Genomic DNA, 19,333 nt, shown 5'->3' on the forward strand with positions numbered 1-19,333 from the left:
CTAAGAGTGTTATATGCTTCAATCTTGTCGCCTCTTACTTTTCTAAGAGTCTTATATGCTTCAATCCTGTCACCTCTTACTTTACTAAGAGTCTTATATGCTTCAATCGTGTCACCTCTTACTTTTCTAAGAGTCCTATATGCTTCAATCTTGTCACCTCTTACTTTACTAAGAGTCTTATATGCTTCAATCTTGTCACCTCTTACTTTACTAAGAGTCCTATATGCTTCAATCTTGTCACCTCTTACTTTTCTAAGAGTCCTATATGCTTCAATCTTGTCACCTCTTACTTTACTAAGAGTCTTATATGCTTCAATCTTGTCACCTCTTACTTTTCTAAGAGTCTTATATGATTCAATCTTGTCGCCTCTTACTTTTCTAAGAGTCTTATATGCTGCAATCCTGTCGCCTCTTACCTTTCTAAGACTTTATATGCTTCAATCTTGTCACCTCTTACTTTTCTAAGAGTCCTATATGCTTCAATCTTGTCGCCTCTTACTTTTCTAAGAGTCTTATATGCTGCAATCTTGTCGCCTCTTACTTTTCTAAGAGTCTTATATGCTGCAATTTTGTCACCTCTTACTTTACTAAGAGTCTTATATGCTTCAATTTTGTCACCTCTTACTTTTCTAAGAGTCCTATATGCTTCAATCTTGTCACCTCTTACTTTACTAAGAGTCTTATATGCTTCAATTTTGTCACGTCTTACTTTTCTAAGAGTCCTATATGCTTCAATCTTGTCACCTCTTACTTTTCTAAGAGTCTTCTCTGCTTCAATCTTGTCACCTCTTACTTTTCTAAGAGTCTTATATGCTTCAATCTTGTCGCCTCTTACTTTACTAAGAGTCTTATATGCTTCAATCGTGTCGCCTCTTACTTTTCTAAGAGTCTTCTTTGCTTCAATCTTGTCACCTCTTACTTTACTAAGAGTCCTATATGCTTCAATCTTGTCGCCTCTTACTTTTCTAAGAGTCTTATATGCTTCAATCTTGTCACCTCTTACTTTACTAAGAGTCTTATATGCTTCAATCTTGTCACCTCTTACTTTTCTAAGAGTCCTATATGCTTCAATCTTGTCACCTCTTACTTTTCTAAGAGTCCTATATGCTTCAATCTTGTCACCTCTTACTTTACTAAGAGTCTTATATGCTTCAATCTTGTCACCTCTTACTTTACTAAGAGTCCTATATGCTTCAATCTTGTCACCTCTTACTTTTCTAAGAGTCCTATATGCTTCAATCTTGTCACCTCTTACTTTACTAAGAGTCTTATATGCTTCAATCTTGTCACCTCTTACTTTTCTAAGAGTCTTATATGATTCAATCTTGTCGCCTCTTACTTTTCTAAGTGTCTTATATGCTGCAATCTTGTCGCCTCTTACCTTTCTAAGACTGTATATGCTTCAATCTTGTCACCTCTTACTTTTATAAGAGTCCTATATGCTTCAATCTTGTCGCCTCTTACTTTTCTAAGAGTCTTATATGCTGCAATCTTGTCGCCTCTTACTTTTCTAAGAGTCTTATATGCTTCAATTTTGTCACCTCTTACTTTACTAAGAGTCTTATATGCTTCAATTTTGTCACCTCTTACTTTTAAAGAGTCCTATATGCTTCAATTTTGTCACCTCTTACTTTACTAAGAGTCTTATATGCTTCAATTTTGTCACCTCTTACTTTTCTAAGAGTCCTATATGCTTCAATCTTGTCGCCTCTTACTTTTCTAAGAGTCTTATATGCTTCAATCTTGTCGCCTCTTACTTTTCTAAGAGTCTTATATGCTTCAGTCTTGTCGCCTCTTACTTTTCTAAGAGTCTTATATGCTTCAATCTTGTCACCTCTTACTTTACTAAGAGTCTTATATGCTTCAATCTTGTCACCTCTTACTTTTCTAAGAGTCCTATATGCTTCAATCTTGTCGCCTCTTACTTTTCTTAGAGTCTTATATGCTTCAATCTTGTCGCCTCTTACTTTTCTAAGAGTCTTATATGCTTCAATCTTGTCACCTCTTACTTTTCTAAGAGTCCTATATGCTTCAATCTTGTCACCTCTTACTTTACTAAGAGTCTTATATGCTTCAATCTTGTCGCCTCTTACTTTTCTTAGAGTCTTATATGCTTCAATCTTGTCACCTCTTACTTTTCTAACAGACTTATATGCTTCAATCTTGACGCCTCTTACTTTTCAAAGAGTCTAATATGCTTCAATCTTGTCGCCTCTTCCTTTTCTAAGAGTCCTATATGCTTCAATCTTGTCGCCTCTTACTTTTCTAAGAGTCTTATATGCTTCAATCTTGTCACCTCTTACTTTACTAAGAGTCTTATATGCTGCAATCTTGTCGCCTCTTACTTTTCTAAGACTGTTATATGCTTCAATCTTGTCACCTCTTACTTTTCTAAGAGTCCTATATGCTTCAATCTTGTCGCCTCTTACTTTTCTAAGAGTCTTATTTGCTGCAATCTTGTCGCCTCTTACTTTTCTAAGAGTCTTATATGCTTCAATCTTGTCGCCTCTTACTTTACTAAGAGTCATATATGCTTCAATCTTGTCAGCTCTTACTTTTCTAAGAGTCCTATATGCTTCAATCTTGTCGCCTCTTACTTTTCTAAGAGTGTTATATGCTTCAATGTTGTCGCCTCTTTCTTTTCGAAGAGTCTTTTATTCTAACAATCTTGTCAACTCTAACTTTTCTAAGAGTGTTATGTGCGTCAATCTTGTCACATTTTGCTTTTCTTAGAGTCTTATATGCTTGAATCTTGTCGCCTCTTACTTTTCTAAGAGTCTTATATGCTTCAATCTTGTCGCCTCTTACTTTTCTAAGAGTGTTATTTGCTTCAATCTTGTCGCCTCTTACTTTTCTAAGAGTGTTATATGCTTCACTCTTGTCGCCTCTTACTTTTCTAAGAGTGTTATATGCTTCAATCTTGTCGCCTCTTACTTTTCTAAGAGTCTTATATGCTTCAATCTTGTCGCCTCTTACTTTTCTAAGAGTGTTATATGCTTCAATCTTGTCGCCTCTTACTTTTCTAAGAGTCTTATATGCTTCAATCTTGTCGCCTCTTACTTTTCTAAGAGTGTTATATGCTTCAATCATGTCGCCTCTTACTTTTCTAAGAGTCTTATATGCTTCAATCTTGTCGCCTCTTACTTTTCTAAGAGTGTTATATGCTTCAATCTTGTCGCCTCTTACTTTTCTAAGAGTGTTATATGCTTCAATCTTGTCTCCTCTTACTTTCCTAAGAGTGTTATATGCTTCAATCTTGTCGCCTCTTACTTTTCTAAGAATATTATATGCTTCAATCATGTCGCCTCTTACTTTTCTAAGAGTGTTATATGCTTCAATCTTGTCACCTTTTACTTTTCTCAGAGTGTTATATGCTTCAATCTTGTCGCCTCTTACTTTTCTAAGAATATTACATGCTTCAATCGTGTCGCCTCTTACTTTTCTAAGAGTCTTATATGTTTCAATCTTGTCCCCTCTTACTGTTCCAAGAGAGTTAGATGCTTCAATCTTGCCAACTCTTACTTTTCCAAGTATATTATATGCTTCAATCTTGTCGCCTCTTACTTTTCTAAGATTGTTAGAAGGTTCAATCTTGTCACCTCTTACTTTTCTAAAAGACCGATATGCTTCAATCCTGTCCCCTCTGACTTTTCTAAGAGTGTTATATGCTTCAATCTTGTCGCCTCTTCCTTTTCTAAGAGTCCTATATGCTTCAATCTTGTCGCCTCTTACTTTTCTAAGAGTGTTAGATGCTTCAATCTTGCCAACTCTTACTTTTCCAAGTATCTTATATGCTTCAATCTTGTCACCCCTTACTTTTCTAAGAGTCTTATATGCTTCAATCTTGTCGCCTCTTACTTTTCTAAAAGTCTTATATGCTTCAATCTTGTCACCTCTTACTTTTCTAAAAGTCTTATATGCTTCAATCTTGTCGCCTCTTACTTTTCTAAAAGTCTTATATGCTTCAAGCTTGTCACTCTTACTTTTCTAAGAGTCTTATATTCTTCAATCTTGTCGCCTCTTACTTTTCTAAAAGTCTTATATGCCTCAATCTTGTCACCTCTTACTTTTCTAAGTGTCTTATATGTTTCAAACCTGTCCCCTCTTACTGTTCCAAGAGTGTTAGATGCTTTAATCTTGCCAACTCTTACTTTTCCAAGTATATTATATGCTTCAATCTTGTCACCTCTTACTTTTCTCAGAGTCTTATGTGCTTCAATCTTGTCGCCTCTTACTTTTCTAAAAGTCTTATATGCTTCAATCTTGTCACCTCTTACGTTTCTAAAAGTCTTATATGCTTCAATCTTGTCGCCTCTTACTTTTCTGAAAGTCTTATATGCTTCAATCTTGTCGCCTCTTACTTTTCTAAAAGTCTTATATGCTTCAATCTTGTCACCTCTTACTTTACTAAGAGTCCTATATGCTTCAATCTTGTCACCTCTTACTTTTCTAAGAGTCTTCTCTGCTTCAATCTTGTCACCTCTTACTTTTCTAAGAGTCTTATATGCTTCAATCTTGTCGCCTCTTACTTTACTAAGAGTCTTATATGCTTCAATCGTGTCGCCTCTTACTTTTCTAAGAGTCTTCTTTGCTTCAATCTTGTCACCTCTTACTTTACTAAGAGTCCTATATGCTTCAATCTTGTCGCCTCTTACTTTTCTAAGAGTCTTATATGCTTCAATCTTGTCACCTCTTACTTTACTAAGAGTCTTATATGCTTCAATCTTGTCACCTCTTACTTTTCTAAGAGTCCTATATGCTTCAATCTTGTCACCTCTTACTTTTCTAAGAGTCCTATATGCTTCAATCTTGTCACCTCTTACTTTACTAAGAGTCTTATATGCTTCAATCTTGTCACCTCTTACTTTACTAAGAGTCCTATATGCTTCAATCTTGTCACCTCTTACTTTTCTAAGAGTCCTATATGCTTCAATCTTGTCACCTCTTACTTTACTAAGAGTCTTATATGCTTCAATCTTGTCACCTCTTACTTTTCTAAGAGTCTTATATGATTCAATCTTGTCGCCTCTTACTTTTCTAAGTGTCTTATATGCTGCAATCTTGTCGCCTCTTACCTTTCTAAGACTGTATATGCTTCAATCTTGTCACCTCTTACTTTTATAAGAGTCCTATATGCTTCAATCTTGTCGCCTCTTACTTTTCTAAGAGTCTTATATGCTGCAATCTTGTCGCCTCTTACTTTTCTAAGAGTCTTATATGCTTCAATTTTGTCACCTCTTACTTTACTAAGAGTCTTATATGCTTCAATTTTGTCACCTCTTACTTTTAAAGAGTCCTATATGCTTCAATTTTGTCACCTCTTACTTTACTAAGAGTCTTATATGCTTCAATTTTGTCACCTCTTACTTTTCTAAGAGTCCTATATGCTTCAATCTTGTCGCCTCTTACTTTTCTAAGAGTCTTATATGCTTCAATCTTGTCGCCTCTTACTTTTCTAAGAGTCTTATATGCTTCAGTCTTGTCGCCTCTTACTTTTCTAAGAGTCTTATATGCTTCAATCTTGTCACCTCTTACTTTACTAAGAGTCTTATATGCTTCAATCTTGTCACCTCTTACTTTTCTAAGAGTCCTATATGCTTCAATCTTGTCGCCTCTTACTTTTCTAAGAGTCTTATATGCTTCAATCTTGTCGCCTCTTACTTTTCTAAGAGTCTTATATGCTTCAATCTTGTCACCTCTTACTTTTCTAAGAGTCCTATATGCTTCAATCTTGTCACCTCTTACTTTACTAAGAGTCTTATATGCTTCAATCTTGTCGCCTCTTACTTTTCTTAGAGTCTTATATGCTTCAATCTTGTCACCTCTTACTTTTCTAACAGACTTATATGCTTCAATCTTGACGCCTCTTACTTTTCAAAGAGTCTAATATGCTTCAATCTTGTCGCCTCTTCCTTTTCTAAGAGTCCTATATGCTTCAATCTTGTCGCCTCTTACTTTTCTAAGAGTCTTATATGCTTCAATCTTGTCACCTCTTACTTTACTAAGAGTCTTATATGCTGCAATCTTGTCGCCTCTTACTTTTCTAAGACTGTTATATGCTTCAATCTTGTCACCTCTTACTTTTCTAAGAGTCCTATATGCTTCAATCTTGTCGCCTCTTACTTTTCTAAGAGTCTTATTTGCTGCAATCTTGTCGCCTCTTACTTTTCTAAGAGTCTTATATGCTTCAATCTTGTCGCCTCTTACTTTACTAAGAGTCATATATGCTTCAATCTTGTCAGCTCTTACTTTTCTAAGAGTCCTATATGCTTCAATCTTGTCGCCTCTTACTTTTCTAAGAGTGTTATATGCTTCAATGTTGTCGCCTCTTTCTTTTCGAAGAGTCTTTTATTCTAACAATCTTGTCAACTCTAACTTTTCTAAGAGTGTTATGTGCGTCAATCTTGTCACATTTTGCTTTTCTTAGAGTCTTATATGCTTGAATCTTGTCGCCTCTTACTTTTCTAAGAGTCTTATATGCTTCAATCTTGTCGCCTCTTACTTTTCTAAGAGTGTTATTTGCTTCAATCTTGTCGCCTCTTACTTTTCTAAGAGTGTTATATGCTTCACTCTTGTCGCCTCTTACTTTTCTAAGAGTGTTATATGCTTCAATCTTGTCGCCTCTTACTTTTCTAAGAGTCTTATATGCTTCAATCTTGTCGCCTCTTACTTTTCTAAGAGTGTTATATGCTTCAATCTTGTCGCCTCTTACTTTTCTAAGAGTCTTATATGCTTCAATCTTGTCGCCTCTTACTTTTCTAAGAGTGTTATATGCTTCAATCATGTCGCCTCTTACTTTTCTAAGAGTCTTATATGCTTCAATCTTGTCGCCGCTTACTTTTCTAAGAGTGTTATATGCTTCAATCTTGTCGCCTCTTACTTTTCTAAGAGTGTTATATGCTTCAATCTTGTCTCCTCTTACTTTCCTAAGAGTGTTATATGCTTCAATCTTGTCGCCTCTTACTTTTCTAAGAATATTATATGCTTCAATCATGTCGCCTCTTACTTTTCTAAGAGTGTTATATGCTTCAATCTTGTCACCTTTTACTTTTCTCAGAGTGTTATATGCTTCAATCTTGTCGCCTCTTACTTTTCTAAGAATATTACATGCTTCAATCGTGTCGCCTCTTACTTTTCTAAGAGTCTTATATGTTTCAATCTTGTCCCCTCTTACTGTTCCAAGAGAGTTAGATGCTTCAATCTTGCCAACTCTTACTTTTCCAAGTATATTATATGCTTCAATCTTGTCGCCTCTTACTTTTCTAAGATTGTTAGAAGGTTCAATCTTGTCACCTCTTACTTTTCTAAAAGACCGATATGCTTCAATCCTGTCCCCTCTGACTTTTCTAAGAGTGTTATATGCTTCAATCTTGTCGCCTCTTCCTTTTCTAAGAGTCCTATATGCTTCAATCTTGTCGCCTCTTACTTTTCTAAGAGTGTTAGATGCTTCAATCTTGCCAACTCTTACTTTTCCAAGTATCTTATATGCTTCAATCTTGTCACCCCTTACTTTTCTAAGAGTCTTATATGCTTCAATCTTGTCGCCTCTTACTTTTCTAAAAGTCTTATATGCTTCAATCTTGTCACCTCTTACTTTTCTAAAAGTCTTATATGCTTCAATCTTGTCGCCTCTTACTTTTCTAAAAGTCTTATATGCTTCAAGCTTGTCACTCTTACTTTTCTAAGAGTCTTATATTCTTCAATCTTGTCGCCTCTTACTTTTCTAAAAGTCTTATATGCCTCAATCTTGTCACCTCTTACTTTTCTAAGTGTCTTATATGTTTCAAACCTGTCCCCTCTTACTGTTCCAAGAGTGTTAGATGCTTCAATCTTGCCAACTCTTACTTTTCCAAGTATATTATATGCTTCAATCTTGTCACCTCTTACTTTTCTCAGAGTCTTATGTGCTTCAATCTTGTCGCCTCTTACTTTTCTAAAAGTCTTATATGCTTCAATCTTGTCACCTCTTACGTTTCTAAAAGTCTTATATGCTTCAATCTTGTCGCCTCTTACTTTTCTGAAAGTCTTATATGCTTCAATCTTGTCGCCTCTTACTTTTCTAAAAGTCTTATATGCTTCAATCTTGTCACCTCTTACTTTACTAAGAGTCCTATATGCTTCAATCTTGTCGCCTCTTACTTTTCTAAGAGTCTTATATGCTTCAGTCTTGTCACCTCTTACTTTACTAAGAGTCTTATATGCTTCAATCTTGTCACCTCTTACTTTTCTAAGAGTCCTATATGCTTCAATCTTGTCACCTCTTACTTTTCTAAGAGTCCTATATGCTTCAATCTTGTCACCTCTTACTTTACTAAGAGTCTTATATGCTTCAATCTTGTCACCTCTTACTTTACTAAGAGTCCTATATGCTTCAATCTTGTCACCTCTTACTTTTCTAAGAGTCCTATATGCTTCAATCTTGTCACCTCTTACTTTACTAAGAGTCTTATATGCTTCAATCTTGTCACCTCTTACTTTTCTAAGAGTCTTATATGATTCAATCTTGTCGCCTCTTACTTTTCTAAGTGTCTTATATGCTGCAATCTTGTCGCCTCTTACCTTTCTAAGACTGTATATGCTTCAATCTTGTCACCTCTTACTTTTCTAAGAGTCCTATATGCTTCAATCTTGTCGCCTCTTACTTTTCTAAGAGTCTTATATGCTGCAATCTTGTCGCCTCTTACTTTTCTAAGAGTCTTATATGCTTCAATTTTGTCACCTCTTACTTTACTAAGAGTCTTATATGCTTCAATTTTGTCACCTCTTACTTTTAAAGAGTCCTATATGCTTCAATTTTGTCACCTCTTACTTTACTAAGAGTCTTATATGCTTCAATTTTGTCACCTCTTACTTTTCTAAGAGTCCTATATGCTTCAATCTTGTCGCCTCTTACTTTTCTAAGAGTCTTATATGCTTCAATCTTGTCGCCTCTTACTTTTCTAAGAGTCTTATATGCTTCAGTCTTGTCGCCTCTTACTTTTCTAAGAGTCTTATATGCTTCAATCTTGTCACCTCTTACTTTACTAAGAGTCTTATATGCTTCAATCTTGTCACCTCTTACTTTTCTAAGAGTCCTATATGCTTCAATCTTGTCGCCTCTTACTTTTCTAAGAGTCTTATATGCTTCAATCTTGTCGCCTCTTACTTTTCTAAGAGTCTTATATGCTTCAATCTTGTCACCTCTTACTTTTCTAAGAGTCCTATATGCTTCAATCTTGTCACCTCTTACTTTACTAAGAGTCTTATATGCTTCAATCTTGTCGCCTCTTCCTTTTCTAAGAGTCCTATATGCTTCAATCTTGTCGCCTCTTACTTTTCTAAGAGTCTTATATGCTTCAATCTTGTCACCTCTTACTTTACTAAGAGTCTTATATGCTGCAATCTTGTCGCCTCTTACTTTTCTAAGACTGTTATATGCTTCAATCTTGTCACCTCTTACTTTTCTAAGAGTCCTATATGCTTCAATCTTGTCGCCTCTTACTTTTCTAAGAGTCTTATTTGCTGCAATCTTGTCGCCTCTTACTTTTCTAAGAGTCTTATATGCTTCAATCTTGTCGCCTCTTACTTTGCTAAGAGTCATATATGCTTCAATCTTGTCACCTCTTACTTTTCTAAGAGTCCTATATGCTTCAATCTTGTCGCCTCTTACTTTTCTAAGAGTGTTATATGCTTCAATGTTGTCGCCTCTTTCTTTTCGAAGAGTCTTTTATTCTAACAATCTTGTCAACTCTAACTTTTCTAAGAGTGTTATGTGCGTCAATCTTGTCACATTTTGCTTTTCTTAGAGTCTTATATGCTTGAATCTTGTCGCCTCTTACTTTTCTAAGAGTCTTATATGCTTCAATCTTGTCGCCTCTTACTTTTCTAAGAGTGTTATTTGCTTCAATCTTGTCGCCTCTTACTTTTCTAAGAGTGTTATATGCTTCAATCTTGTCGCCTCTTACTTTTCTAAGAGTCTTATATGCTTCAATCTTGTCACCTCTTACTTTTCTAAGAGTGTTATATGCTTCAATCTTGTCGCCTCTTACTTTTCTAAGAGTCTTATATGCTTCAATCTTGTCGCCTCTTACTTTTCTAAGAGTGTTATATGCTTCAATCGTGTCGCCTCTTACTTTTCTAAGAGTCTTATATGCTTCAATCTTGTCGCCTCTTACTTTTCTAAGAGTGTTATATGCTTCAATCTTGTCGCCTCTTACTTTTCTAAGAGTGTTATATGCTTCAATCTTGTCTCCTCTTACTTTCCTAAGAGTGTTATATGCTTCAATCTTGTCGCCTCTTACTTTTCTAAGAATATTATATGCTTCAATCATGTCGCCTCTTACTTTTCTAAGAGTGTTATATGCTTCAATCTTGTCACCTTTTACTTTTCTCAGAGTGTTATATGCTTCAATCTTGTCGCCTCTTACTTTTCTGAGAATATTACATGCTTCAATCGTGTCGCCTCTTACTTTTCTAAGAGTCTTATATGTTTCAATCTTGTCCCCTCTTACTGTTCCAAGAGAGTTAGATGCTTCAATCTTGCCAACTCGTACTTTTCCAAGTATATTATATGCTTCAATCTTGTCGCCTCTTACTTTTCTAAGATTGTTAGAAGGTTCAATCTTGTCACCTCTTACTTTTCTAAAAGACCGATATGCTTCAATCCTGTCCCCTCTGACTTTTCTAAGAGTGTTATATGCTTCAAACTTGTCGCCTCTTCCTTTTCTAAGAGTCCTATATGCTTCAATCTTGTCGCCTCTTACTTTTCTAAGAGTGTTAGATGCTTCAATCTTGCCAACTCTTACTTTTCCAAGTATCTTATATGCTTCAATCTTGTCACCCCTTACTTTTCTAAGAGTCTTAAATGCTTCAATCTTGTCGCCTCTTACTTTTCTAAAAGTCTTATATGCTTCAATCTTGTCACCTCTTACTTTTCTAAAAGTCTTATATGCTTCAATCTTGTCGCCTCTCACTTTTCTAAAAGTCTTATATGCTTCAAGCTTGTCACCTCTTACTTTTCTAAGAGTCTTATATTCTTCAATCTTGTCGCCTCTTACTTTTCTAAGACTGTTATATGCTTCAATCTTGTCACCTCTTACTTTTCTAAGAGTCCTATATGCTTCAATCTTGTCGCCTCTTACTTTTCTAAGAGTCTTATTTGCTGCAATCTTGTCGCCTCTTACTTTTCTAAGAGTCTTATATGCTTCAATCTTGTCGCCTCTTACTTTGCTAAGAGTCATATATGCTTCAATCTTGTCACCTCTTACTTTTCTAAGAGTCCTATATGCTTCAATCTTGTCGCCTCTTACTTTTCTAAGAGTGTTATATGCTTCAATGTTGTCGCCTCTTTCTTTTCGAAGAGTCTTTTATTCTAACAATCTTGTCAACTCTAACTTTTCTAAGAGTGTTATGTGCGTCAATCTTGTCACATTTTGCTTTTCTTAGAGTCTTATATGCTTGAATCTTGTCGCCTCTTACTTTTCTAAGAGTCTTATATGCTTCAATCTTGTCGCCTCTTACTTTTCTAAGAGTGTTATTTGCTTCAATCTTGTCGCCTCTTACTTTTCTAAGAGTGTTATATGCTTCAATCTTGTCGCCTCTTACTTTTCTAAGAGTCTTATATGCTTCAATCTTGTCACCTCTTACTTTTCTAAGAGTGTTATATGCTTCAATCTTGTCGCCTCTTACTTTTCTAAGAGTCTTATATGCTTCAATCTTGTCGCCTCTTACTTTTCTAAGAGTGTTATATGCTTCAATCGTGTCGCCTCTTACTTTTCTAAGAGTCTTATATGCTTCAATCTTGTCGCCTCTTACTTTTCTAAGAGTGTTATATGCTTCAATCTTGTCGCCTCTTACTTTTCTAAGAGTGTTATATGCTTCAATCTTGTCTCCTCTTACTTTCCTAAGAGTGTTATATGCTTCAATCTTGTCGCCTCTTACTTTTCTAAGAATATTATATGCTTCAATCATGTCGCCTCTTACTTTTCTAAGAGTGTTATATGCTTCAATCTTGTCACCTTTTACTTTTCTCAGAGTGTTATATGCTTCAATCTTGTCGCCTCTTACTTTTCTGAGAATATTACATGCTTCAATCGTGTCGCCTCTTACTTTTCTAAGAGTCTTATATGTTTCAATCTTGTCCCCTCTTACTGTTCCAAGAGAGTTAGATGCTTCAATCTTGCCAACTCGTACTTTTCCAAGTATATTATATGCTTCAATCTTGTCGCCTCTTACTTTTCTAAGATTGTTAGAAGGTTCAATCTTGTCACCTCTTACTTTTCTAAAAGACCGATATGCTTCAATCCTGTCCCCTCTGACTTTTCTAAGAGTGTTATATGCTTCAAACTTGTCGCCTCTTCCTTTTCTAAGAGTCCTATATGCTTCAATCTTGTCGCCTCTTACTTTTCTAAGAGTGTTAGATGCTTCAATCTTGCCAACTCTTACTTTTCCAAGTATCTTATATGCTTCAATCTTGTCACCCCTTACTTTTCTAAGAGTCTTAAATGCTTCAATCTTGTCGCCTCTTACTTTTCTAAAAGTCTTATATGCTTCAATCTTGTCACCTCTTACTTTTCTAAAAGTCTTATATTACTCAATCTTGTCGCCTCTCACTTTTCTAAAAGTCTTATATGCTTCAAGCTTGTCACCTCTTACTTTTCTAAGAGTCTTATATTCTTCAATCTTGTCGCCTCTTACTTTTCTAAAAGTCTTATATGCCTCAATCTTGTCACCTCTTACTTTTCTAAGTGTCTTATATGTTTCAAACTTGTCCCCTCTTACTGTTCCAAGAGTGTTAGATGCTTCAATCTTGCCAACTCTTACTTTTCTAAGAGTGTTCTGTGCGTCAATCTTGTCACATTTTGCTTTTCTTAGAGTGTTATATGCTTCGATCTTGTCACCTCTTACATTTATAGGGGTGTTATATGCTTCAATCTTGTCTCCTCTTACTTTCCTAAGAGTGTTATATGCTTCAATCTTGTCACCTCTTACTTTTCTAAGAGTGTTATATGCTTCAATCTTGTCGCCTCTTACTTTTCTAAAAGTCTGATATGCTTCAATCTTGTCACCTCTTACTTTTCTAAAAGTCTTATATGCTTCAATCTTGTCACCTCTTACGTTTCTAAAAGTCTTATATGCTTCAATCTTGTCGCCTCTTACTTTTCTAAAAGTCTTATATGCTTCAATCTTGTCGCCTCTTACTTTTCTAAAAGTCTTATATGCCTCAATCTTGTCACCTCTTACTTTTCTAAGAGTCTTATATGCTTCAATCGTGTCGCCTCCTACTTTTCTAAAAGTCTTATATGCTTCAATCTTGCCAACTCTTACTTTTCTAAGAGTCTTATATGCTTCAATCTTGTCAACTCTTCCTTTTCTAAGAGTCTTATATGCTTCACCCTTGTCGCCTCTAACATTTTAAGAGTCTTATATGCTTTAATCCAGTCACCTCTTACTTTTCTAAAAGTCTTATATGCTACAATCTTGTCGCCTCTTACTTTTCTAAGAGTGATATAAGCTTCAATCTTGTCACCTTTTACTTTTGTAAGAGTCTTAAATGCTTCAATCTTGTCGCCTCTTACATTTCTAAAAGTCTGATATGCTTCAATCTTGTCACCTCTTACTTTTCAAAAAGTCTTATATGCTTCAATCTTGTCGCCTCTTACTTTTCTAAAAGTCTTATATGCTTCAAGCTTGTCGCCTCTTACTTTTCTATAAGTCTTATTTGCTTCACTCTTGTCGCCTCTTACTTTTCTAAAAGTCTTATTTGCTTCAATCTTGTCGCCTCTTATTTTTCTAAGAGTCTCATATGCTTCAATCTTGTCGCCTCCTACTTTTCTAGTACTCTTATATGCTTCAATCCTGTCGCCTCCTACCTTTCTAGTACTCTTATGTGTTTCAATCTTGTCGCCTCTTACTTATCTAAAAGTCTTATATGCTTCAATCTTGTCGCCTCTTACTTTTCTAAGAGTCTTATATGCTCCAACCTTGTCACCCCTTACTTTTCTAGGAGTCTTATTTGCTTCAATCCTATCGCCCCTTACTTTTCTAAGAGTCTTATAAGCTTCAATCTTGTCACCTCTTACTTTTCTAAAAGTCTTATATGCTTCAATCTTGTCAACGCTTACTTTTCTAAGAGTGTTCTGTGCGTCAATCTTGTCACATTTTGCTTTTCTTAGAGTGTTATATGCTTCGATCTTGTCACCTCTTACATTTATAGGGGTGTTATATGCTTCAATCTTGTCACCTCTTACTTTCCTAAGAGTGTTATATGCTTCAATCTTGTCTCCTCTTACTTTCCTAAGAGTGTTATATGCTTCAATCTTGTCACCTCTTACTTTTCTAAGAGTGTTATATGCTTCAATCTTGTCACCTCTTACTTTTCTAAGAGTGTTATATGCTTCAATCTTGTCTCCTCTTACTTTCCTAAGAGTGTTATATGCTTCAATCTTGTCACCTCTTACTTTTCTAAGAGTGTTATGTGCGTCAATCTTGTCACATTTTGCTTTTCTTAGAGTGTTATATGCTTCAATCTTGTCTCCTCTTACTTTCCTAAGAGTGTTATATGCTTCAATCTTGTCACCTCTTACTTTTCTAAGAGTGTTATGTGCGTCAATCTTGTCACATTTTGCTTTTCTTAGAGTCTTATATGCTTCAATCTTGTCTCCTCTTACTTTCCTAAGAGTGTTATATGCTTCAATCTTGTCGCCTCTTACTTTTCTAAGAGTGTTATATGCTTCAATCTTGTCGCCTCTTACTTTTCTAAGAGTCTTATATGCTTCAATCATGTCGACTCTTACTTTTCTAAGAGTCTTATATGATTCAATCGTGTCACTTCTTACTTTTCTAAGAGTCTTATATGCTTCAATCTTGTCGCCTTTAACTTTGCTTAGTGTGTTATATGCTTCAATCTTGTCGCCTCTTTCTTTTCTAAGAGTGTTATATGCTTCAATCTTGTCGCCTCTTACTTTTCTAAGAGTGTTATATGATTCAATCGTGTCACCTCTTACTTTTCTAAGAGTCCTATATGCTACAATCTTGTGGCCTCTTACTTTTCTAAGAGTCTTATATGCTTCAATCCTTTCAACTCTTACTTTTCTAAGAGTCTTATCTGCTTAAATCTAGTCACCTCTTACTTTTCTAAGAGTGTTATATGCTTCAATCTTGTCGCCTCTTACTTTTCTAAGAATATTAAATGCTTCAATCTTGTCGCCTTTTACTTTTCTAACAGTGTCATCTGCTTCACGCTTGTCACCTCTTACTTTTCTAAGAGTGTTATGTGCTTCAATCTTGTCCCCTCTTACTGTTCCAAGAGAGTTAGATGCTTCAATCTTGCCAACTCTTACTTTTCCAAGTATATTATATGCTTCAATCTTGTCGCCTCTTACTTTTCTAAGATTGTTAAAAGGTTCAATCTTGTCACCTCTTACTTTTCTAAAAGACCTATATGCTTCAACCCTGTCCCCTCTGACTTTTCTTAGAGTGATAAATGCTTCAATCTTGTCGCCTTTTACTTTTCTAAGAGACTTATATGTTTCAAACTTGTCCCCTCTTACTGTTCCAAGAGTGTTAGATGCTTCAATCTTGCCAACCCTTACTTTTCCAAGTATATTATATGCTTCAATCTTGTCACCTCTTACTTTTCTCAGAGTCTTATATGCTTCAATCTTGTCGCCTCTTACTTTTCTAAAAGTCTGATATGCTTCAATCTTGTCACCTCTTACTTTTCTAAGAGACTTATATGTTTCAAACTTGTCCCCTCTTACTGTTCCAAGAGTGTTAGATGCTTCAATCTTGCCAACCCTTACTTTTCCAAGTATATTATATGCTTCAATCTTGTCACCTCTTACTTTTCTCAGAGTCTTATATGCTTCAATCTTGTCGCCTCTTACTTTTCTAAAAGTCTGATATGCTTCAATCTTGTCGCCTCTTACTTTTCTAAAAGTCTTATATGCTTCAGGCTTGTCACCTCTTACTTTTCTAAAAGTCTTATATGCTTCAAACTTGTCGCCTCTTACTTTTCTAAAAGTCTTATATGCTTCAATCTTGTGGCCTCTTACTTTTCTAAGAGTCTTATATGCTTCAATCCTTTCAACTCTTACTTTTCTAAGAGTCTTATCTGCTTAAATCTAGTCACCTCTTACTTTTCTCAGAGTCTTATATGCTTCAATCTTGTCGCCTCTTACTTTTCTAAAAGTCTGATATGCTTCAATCTTGTCACCTCTTACTTTTCTAAAAGTCTTATATGCTTCAATCTTGTCGCCTCTTACTTTTCTAAAAGTCTTATATGCTTCAGGCTTGTCACCTCTTACTTTTCTAAAAGTCTTATATGCTTCAAACCTGTCGCCTCTTACTTTTCTAAAAGTCTTATATGCTTCAATCTTGTGGCCTCTTACTTTTCTAAGAGTCTTATATGCTTCAATCCTTTCAACTCTTACTTTTCTAAGATGCTTATCTGCTTAAATCTAGTCACCTCTTACTTTTCTAAGAGTGTTATATGCTTCAATCTTGTCGCCTCTTACTTTTCTAAGAATATTAAATGCTTCAATCTTGTCGCCTTTTACTTTTCTAACAGTGTCATCTGCTTCAAGCTTGTCACCTCTTACTTTTCTAAGAGAGTTAGATGCTTCAATCTTGCCAACTCTTACTTTTCCAAGTATATTATATGCTTCAATCTTGTCGCCTCTTACTTTTCTAAGATTGTTAAAAGGTTCAGTCTTGTCACCTCTTACTTTTCTAAAAGACCTATATGCTTCAATCCTGTCCCCTCTGACTTTTCTAAGAGTGATAAATGCTTCAATCTTGTCGCCTTTTACTTTTCTAAGAGTCTTATATATTTCAAACTTGTCCCCTCTTACTGTTCCAAGAGTGTTAGATGCTTCAATCTTGCCAACCCTTACTTTTCCAAGTATATTATCTGCTTCAATCTTGTCACCTCTTACTTTTCTCAGAGTCTTATATGCTTCAATCTTGTCGCCTCTTACTTTTCTAAAAGTCTGATATGCTTCAATCTTGTCACCTCTTACTTTTCTAAAAGTCTTATTTGCTTCAATCTTGTCGCCTCTTACTTTTCTAAAAGTCTTATATGCTTCAAGCTTGTCACCTCTTACTTTTCTAAAAGTCTTATATGCTTCAAACTTGTCGCCTCTTACTTTTCTAAAAGTCTTATATGCTTCAATCCTGTGGCCTCTTACTTTTCTAAGAGTCTTATATGCTTCAATCCTTTCAACTCTTACTTTTCTAAGAGTCTTATCTGCTTAAATCTAGTCACCTCTTACTTTTCTAAGAGTCTTACATGCTTCGATCTTGCCAACTCTTACTTTTCTAAGAGTCTTATATGCCTCAATCTTATCGCCTCTTACTTTTCCAAGGCTCTTATATGCTTCAATCTTGTCACCTCTTACTTTTCCAAGAGCACTAAATGCTTCAATCTTGTCGCCTTTTACTTTTCTAAGAGTCTTATATGCTTCAAGCTTGTCGCCTCTTACTTTTCTAAGAGTCTTATTCGCTTCAATCTTGTCGCCTCTGACTTTTCTAAGAGTGTTATATGCTTCAATCTTGTCGCCTCTTACTTTTCTAAGAATATTAAATGCTTCAATCCTGTCGCCTTTTACTTTTCTAACAGTGTCATCTGCTTCAAGCTTGTCACCGCTTACTTTGCTAAGAGTGTTATGTGCTTCAATCTTGTCGCCTCTTACTTTTCTAAGAATATTAAATGCTTCAATCTTGTCGCCTTTTACTTTTCTAACAGTGTCATCTGCTTCAAGCCTGTCACCTCTTACTTTTCTAAGAGTGTTATGTGCTGCAATCTTGTCCCCTCTTACTGTTCCAAGAGAGTTAGATGCTTCAATCTTGCCAACTCTTACTTTTCCAAGTATATTATATGCTTCAATCTTGTCGCCTCTTACTTTTCTAAGATTGTTAAAAGGTTCAATCTTGTCACCTCTTACTTTTCTAAAAGACCTATATGCTTCAACCCTGTCCCCTCTGACTTTTCTTAGAGTGATAAATGCTTCAATCTTGTCGCCTTTTACTTTTCTAAGAGACTTATATGTTTCAAACTTGTCCCCTCTTACTGTTCCAAGAGTGTTAGATGCTTCAATCTTGCCAACCCTTACTTTTCCAAGTATATTATATGCTTCAATCTTGTCACCTCTTACTTTTCTCAGAGTCTTATATGCTTCAATCTTGTCGCCTCTTACTTTTCTAAAAGTCTGATATGCTTCAATCTTGTCACCTCTTACTTTTCTAAAAGTCTTATATGCTTCAATCTTGTCGCCTCTTACTTTTCTAAAAGTCTTATATGCTTCAATCTTGTCACCTCTTACTTTTCTAAAAGTCTTATATGCTTCAATCTTATCACCTCTTACTTTTCTAAGAGTGTTATATGCTTCAATCTTGTCAACTCTTACTTTTCTAGTACTCTTATATGCTTATATCTTGTCAACTCTTACTATTCTAAGAGTCTTATATGCTTCAATCTTGTCGCCTCTTACTTTTCTAGTACTCTTATATGCTTCTATCTTGTCAACTCTTACTATTCTAAGAGTCTTATATGCTTCAATCTTGTCGCCTCTTACTTTTCTAAGAGTCTGATATGCTTCACTCTTGTCGCCTCTGACTTTTCTAAGAGTCTTATGTGCTTCAATCTTGTCACCTCTTACTTTTGTAAGAGTGTTATATTCTTCAGTACTGACGCATCTTACCTTTCTAAAAGTCTTATATTATTCAATCTTGTCGCCTCTTACTTTTCTAATTTTCTTATATGCTTCAATCTTGTCACCTCTTACTTTTCTAAGAGTCTTATATGCCTCAATCTTGTCGCCTCTTACTTTTCTAAGAGTGTTATAAGCTTCAATTTTGTCAACTCTTACTTTTCTAAGAGTCTTATCTGCTTCAAACTTGTCTCCTCTTTCTTTTCTAATAGACTTATATGCCTCAATCTTATCGCCTCTTACTTTTCTAAGGCTCTTATATGCTTCAAACTTGTCGCCTTTAACTTTTCTAAGAGTCTTATATGCTTCAAGCTTGTCACCTCTTACTTTTCTAAGAGTCTTATATGCTTCAATCCTTTCACCTCTTACTTTTCTAAGAGTGTTATATGCTTCAATCTTGTCAAATCTTACTTTTCTAGTACTCTTATATGCTTCTATCTTGTCAACTCTTACTATTCTAAGAGTCTTATATGCTTCAATCTTGTCGCCTCTTACTTTTCTAAGAGTCTTATGTGCTTCAATCTTGTCACCTCTTACTATTCTAAGAGTCTTATATGCTTCAATCTTGTCGCCTCTTACCATTCTAAGAGTCTTATATGCCTCAATCTTGTCGCCTCTTACTTTTCTAAGAGTGTTATATGCTT

This window comes from Heterodontus francisci, unplaced genomic scaffold, assembly GCF_036365525.1.
Source record: "Heterodontus francisci isolate sHetFra1 unplaced genomic scaffold, sHetFra1.hap1 HAP1_SCAFFOLD_167, whole genome shotgun sequence".
Taxonomy (NCBI): domain Eukaryota; kingdom Metazoa; phylum Chordata; class Chondrichthyes; order Heterodontiformes; family Heterodontidae; genus Heterodontus; species Heterodontus francisci.